This window comes from Mirounga angustirostris, unplaced genomic scaffold (assembly GCF_029215605.1).
Source record: "Mirounga angustirostris isolate CCGP_5_RB_7025 unplaced genomic scaffold, mMirAng1.0.hap1 SCAF_3, whole genome shotgun sequence".
Taxonomy (NCBI): Eukaryota; Metazoa; Chordata; class Mammalia; order Carnivora; family Phocidae; genus Mirounga; species Mirounga angustirostris.
In genome coordinates, this window is record NW_026991711.1 from 72,759,909 (window position 1) to 72,766,426 (window position 6,518).

The window sequence follows — 6,518 nt, forward strand, 5'->3', positions numbered from 1 at the left end:
TTGTTTATGTGTTATCAGAACTTTCAAGATTGATAGTTTGCTATTATAAAGCTTTGTATCCTTAGTATGACAATAATAGGCTTCATACAAGTGTTAGTTGATAAATTCCTCTCCAACCTCAGGAAAGCAAACAATGAAAAACAATGCAGGAGCTAGTCATTGTAGTACAAATATACAATGGCTTGTTGGGTGGCACTTACATAATTTTAATTTATGGACGATTAGTAGAATGAGTGACAAAGATTAAATACCTAAACCACACATTAAGCGTTGTTAAAAATGACCTGGGCAGCCTCTGTCTTTTACTCCTGAAAGACACTTAATGCATTGTTCTTTCACTCTGTGCATCTAATGGATTAAAAACAAAAAACACAACAAAACTGGGCAGAACTAGATTCTATTTTCAGTCCCCCCTCCTGTTTTCTAGGCAGAATTATGTGAGTTGCTAGAAACAAATAGAAGAGTGACAAAATTAAGCAAGGCTCAGAGACCACTGCCCAATAAATAGTAATATAGAAGCAGTAGGAGGAACAAGAAGAAAGACTGTGTGTGTCTGGAATCCACATATGTAAAATAAAAACTTATTTTCCCCCCTCAAACCACTTTCATGACAATAACGCAAATTTCAGAATCCAAAATCCTCTGATTCTTTTCATTTGTTCCTGTTATAATTTTCATCCTATCTACGAATTTGACATAACCACCTGCTAGTGATGTACTGTTATACACACTAGACTGATTCAGAATGACATTCTTGATCATGATCTTAAGTCCACAGAAAGCCAACAATCAACATTTATTTCTCATTTCTAGGGTTAGAGTCTCGAAATGTACATCCAGTGTTTTAACTGCTACTCTTGGGTGGACACTTGGCCAGAACTAGAACTAAAAGGTCAAATGACCAAATGAATTAAATGACCGTGCCATCTGAAGCTGTTCCGTGAGTAATTTTTTCGATGGACTCGGGATTCCTGCATGAAGCTGGGCGTGACTTTCGCAAATCTGAAGTCAGACCCCACCAACAGGAAGCAAGCTGTTTCTTTAGCGAGAACTTTTGTTATTTATTTATTTATTTAAATTTTATTATGTTATGTTAGTCACCATACAATACATCATTGGTTTTTGATGTGGTGATCCACGATCCATTGTTTGCATATAACACCCAGTGCTCCATGCAGTACGTGCCCTCCTCCATACCCATCACCCGGCTAACGCAGAGAACTTTTACCTTCTTTAAACTTTTAGCTTATTCCCAGCTCACACGTCTACCTCAGAGAAACCGTCTGGATTTGAGTCTTTGAATGTTTTAGACAGAAAAAGGGAAGAAGACTTTGCTCATGCCCAAACAGAGAAATGGTTGTCCAAAATAGGCTAGGGGGAAGCATTTGGACCGGTGTCACGGCCTCTGTGCGCGGCCCCAGGTACTAGGAAAGGCAGTGGTGGCACTGGTGGGGGCGGCCTCACCCCTTCCCGTGCGGGCTGGACGCACGCCCCCGCATCCGCTCCTGCCGCACTGGGGTTCAGGCTCCCGGACCGTCCCCAGGGCCCCCGGGAGCCACAGCCCTAGCGCCACGTGCCTCCTCGAGCTCTCAGCGCGCGTCGGGGCGCAGGTGGCGCGTCTTTCCCGCCCTCCGACGCCGCGGCCTGGAAGACGCGAGGGCCGCTCTCGGGTCTGTCGGGGTCAGACCGCCCGCTCGCCCTCGCTTGGTCCCCGCCGCCGTCAGCGGGGGGTGTCCGGGCAGAGTTCCCGGCTTCCCCCGCCATCCCCCTCCCCGGTGCGGGGTGCGCGCCGGCCAGGTGCCAGCCCGGCCGGAAGCCCAGGGGATACCTCCCCGCAGCGCCCCGCCGGCGTCTGCGCCCCTCCGGAAGCCGCGCTTCAAGACCGCAGGCACTTTCTTTTCATTCTTTGGGACAGCCTGGTTTCAGCAGTTGCTTTGTGCTTGCGAGTTCCACGTCCGGCGATTTTTCTTTTTTTTAAAGATTTTATTTATTTATTTGAAAGAGAGAGAATAAGAGAGAGCGAGTACATGAGAGGGGGGAGAGTCAGAGGGAGAAGCAGACCCCCCGCCGAGCAGGGAGCCCGATGCGGGACTCGATCCCGGGACTCCAGGATCCTGACCTGAGCCGAAGGCAGTCGCTTAACCAACTGAGCCATCCAGGCGCCCCCCCACGTCCGGCGATTTTTCAAAGGCGCGCAGCGCTTTGGCGGGGGCGCTGCCGGGACCCCCGCCGGGAGGCCAAGAGCCGCTTTCCGCGGCGGAGCTGAGCGGTTCGGGCGGCGGCCAGGCGGGAGCGATGTTATTTTGAAAGGGAGGACCGGAGTGTTGGTGTGCTCGGCCCCAGTCCGAGCGTCCCGGCCCGCCGCTAAGCCCGCGCCTCCCGCGCGTCTCCGCCTGCGTCGCGGCCGAGCTGGCGCCAAGTGCCCGGCAGGCGGCGCTGCTGCCCCGGCTGAGCCGGCGGAACCGACCCGGGAGCCGGGACGGGCGGGGTGGGGAGCTAGAGGGCTGAGCAGGGCCGGCGGCGGCGGGCGGCTCGCTTGAGCCACCTCCGGAGCGGCCCTTCCCGCCCCTTGGGCTGCTTTTCGCGCCTCCCGGCAGGGGGCACAAAGCCCAGGGTCCGTCGCCGCGGGTGTCGCCTGGAGCAGAGAGTGCGAACGCACCTGCACCTTTCCCCCTTTGCTGGCTGCGCTCTTGCACTTTCGCCCCCCCAGCTTCTTCTCCTCAACAGCCACCCAAGTGCGGTCCGCGACCTGGGGAGAGGCCCCCCCTCTGCCCCTGGCCCCCGCCCCGAGCCCGGTTGCAGCGCAGGGGTGCCCGACGCACTCGCGGCTCATCTCCGCGGGGAAAAGTCTCCCTGGTTTGCCCCTCACCAGACTCCAAAGATTTCCCATTTTCAATCATTAGTGGCGGTTTGAGGGCTGATCCCCAGCCTGGGCCCACTTTGGGAAGTGTGGGGGAGGGGTGGAGGCGGAATCACTCTTAATCTCGTCTCACAGCTAAATAATTTACTCGAGGTTTTCTCCGGCTGCCAATTCCCTTCCCTGCACCACTGCCCTTGACTTCCTGCTTTGTGAAGCCCCGGGGAGAGAAAGGCCGAGTCTTCATAAAAGTTAATATTAATAGTGGTGGAGGCGCCATGCCTGTGCTTCTCCAACACCTCACCTTCCCCTCCCCTCCCCAGCCCAGCCCCCTTCCTCTGGCGCTTCTTTTAGGGACTCGCACTTTGGGGGTACGTTTCGTAAATAAGGACCCTTGGGCCACGTCCTTTGCAAACCACATCCTCCTGCAGCTCAAGTGGCAAAGGTCGAGCGTGCACACAGTAGCTGCCCCACAGGAGCAGCGCCGGCCCGCCGCGGCTCGGGCTCTAAAGCACAGAGTTTAGAGATAAGCGGGCGGGAGAGTCAGCAGCTTTGACGGGAGAGATACCTGCAGGAAGGGAACGGGCAGAGCAAACTAAGTGGAGGTGGGAGTGGGAGGGTGGGGAGGGCAAAATTTGCTGGTTATGGGGAAGTGTTCAACACACGCTTAAAAAAACAAAAAAGGCAACAAACCAATATTGTAAAAAGAATACCTAATAGGGTCAAGGACACCTTTTCCTAACATGTGGTCAAAGGATTCAAGCATGCTGTCTTTCTCATAGCAAAGTCTCATTTGGTTCAGGCTTTTATTAATGCAAGGAAAGGGCTTGCACGAACAATTCCTTTCAATAAATGTAAACAGTGCAGAAGTAGGAAAAAAATTAATTTTTCTTTCATTATTTCAATCCCATCCCTCTGGGAGACCAATATTAACACCCCTGTCCATATCATTCTAAGAACTTTTTGTGCTTACCCAAATATATATTATATACTATCTTGTACTTCCTTTTTCCTTCCTTTAAACAAAACAAAGCAAAATAAAGTCATACTTTACTTTGTGAGTTGCTTTTATCACTGGATGATATACCATGGGCATTTTCCCAGCTCATTACACATAAATCCAACGGATTCTTTTTAGTGATCACCTCATTTTATCAATTTAGATATGCCAGAATTTTATTCATTTATTCAACAATCTCTTTGAATGTTTATTACGTTCCATGTGCGGGGAGAACAACATTAAGATCCCAGATATATACCTGAAACTGATGAAACATTGTGTGTCAGCTCTACTCAAACAAATCATAGTAACTTGCTATGAAAGATAGATGACAACACTGATATCATAAAAAATAAGTTTAAAAATCTCTTTTTATTTATTTATTTTTAAAGATTTTATTTATTCATTTGTAAGAGAGAGGGAGAGAGAGCACAAGCAGGGGAGGGCCAGAAGGAGAAGGAGAAGCAGGCTCCCAGCTGAGCAGGGAGTCCGATGCGGGGCTTGATCCCAGGACCCTGAGATCATGACCTGAGCCGAAAGCAGACATTTAACTGACTGAGCCGTATAGGCGCCCCCCAAAATCTCTCTCTTTTTTAAAAAAAATCTCTGTTCTTGGGCAGCTTACATTCTAGTGGGAAGAGACTGAAAATAACCATATTTATTTAATGACTTCCCTCCTGAGGGTTATTCAAGTTGTTGTCAGTGTTTTGCTATTATAAACAGTGGAAAGGTAACCATTTTTTAACATATATCCTTTTATAACTTTGTATTTTTAAAGGCTAGACTACTTAAATTGGAAATGCTAAGTCAAAGAACAGGCCCATTTTTTAACTTTACTAAATACAGTCGTTGTTTTCTAAAACGGTTTGGCAAGTCACACTACCATCACAGGGGCCCTTAAGTGAGTCCCCCTTTCTCTACTGACTCTTTGTATTAGAGATCATCTTTTAAGTTTTTGTTAATCTGATGGACAGAAAATGGTACAGTTAACTTTACATTCCATGATTCTTAAGCAGGTCGAGCATATTTTCATGTGTTTATTGGGCATTTGTGTTTTCTGTGATTTGCTGAATCAATTTTTTTTAATAGTAAACAGAAGGAAAAGATTTATTTGACAGAGAGAGACACAGTGAGAGAGGGAATACAAGCAGGGGGAGGGGGAGTGGGAGAGGGAGAAGCAGGCTTCCGGGTGAGCAGGGAGCCCGATGTGGGGCTTGATCCCAGGACCCCCAGGATCACAGACCGGAGCCCAAGGCAGATGCCTAAGGACTGAGCCACCCAGGCATCCCTAGTAAACAGAAGGAAAAGAAATGGAGTACTTCCGCATCCCAGGCTTTGTGCTTGATTCTTCTTCTTCTTCTTCTTTTTTTTTTTAAGATTTTATTTATGTATTTGACAGAGAGAGAGACAGCGAGAGAGGGAACACAAGCAGGGGGAGTGGGAGAGGGCGAAGCAGGCTTCCAGCTGAGCAGGGAGCCCGATGATGCAATGATGTGGGCGCTCCATCCTAGGATCCTGGGATCATGACCTGAGCCCAAGGCAGACACTTAACGGCTGAGCCACCCAGGCGCCCCTGTGCTTGATTCTTTAACTTAAATTATTTGATTTAATCTTTGCAACAACCAGCATCTACTCCTATAAGATAGATTCTAATCCAGGCCTAGCTGACATCAAACATCATGCTATTTAAACCAGTATTGAGTCTGACCTCTGAATGTAGCAAACTTTCTAGGTATAAAGGCAAAGTAAGAAATTATGGGGGCGCCTGAGTGGCTCAGTCAGTTGAACTTCTGACTCTTGATCTCAGCTCAGGTCTTGATCTCGAGGTTGTAAGTTCAAGCTCTGCACTAGTACAGAAGAAAAGAAATTATGAAGAAAACAATGGATAGCTATCAAAAACATTATTTCAGGGGCACCTGGCCTGCTCAGTTGGTGGAGTATGCGACTCTTGATCTCAGGGTTGTGAGTTCAAGCCTCACATTGGGTATAGAGATTACTTAAAAATAAAATCTTAAAAACAAACAAACACATCATTTCAAAAATTTAAAGGCAAATAAAAAATGACAAAAAGTATTTGCTACAAAAATGACAAGAGAACTGTTACCCTTTTTTTAAAAAAAGATTTTTTATGTATTCACTTGAGAGAGACAGAGGGAGTGAGCGAGAGCATAAGCAGGGGGAGGGTCAGAGGGAGAGGGAGAAGCAGACTCCCCGCTGAGCAGGGTGCCAGATCCCAGGACCCCAGAATCATGACCTGAGCCAAAGGCACGCTTGACTGAGCCACCCAGGTGCCTCAAGAATTGTTATCCTTAATATATAAATGATACAATGCAATATGATAAGAGAAACACTAGACTTCTAAAGAATTATCATCAAATAATATAAAACTTCAAAAAATCAGATGCCCAAGCCTGGTGAGTATGTGATGAAACAGGCATCTGCTGTGCTCATTGGGTTTAGGGTCCAGGATCTCATAATATAATTCAGGTCCAGGTGGATATTAGGCTCCTTGAGTTATGGTTCTGCTTGATATGAAAACTTATGAATTAAAGAGATAAATTTTCTTCCACTCCTCCCTCAAATAAACCCAACATACAGTGGTGGGACAGGTATAGGATGTCTGCTATAGATACTCCTAAAGTGGAGAAAACAGAAACACAG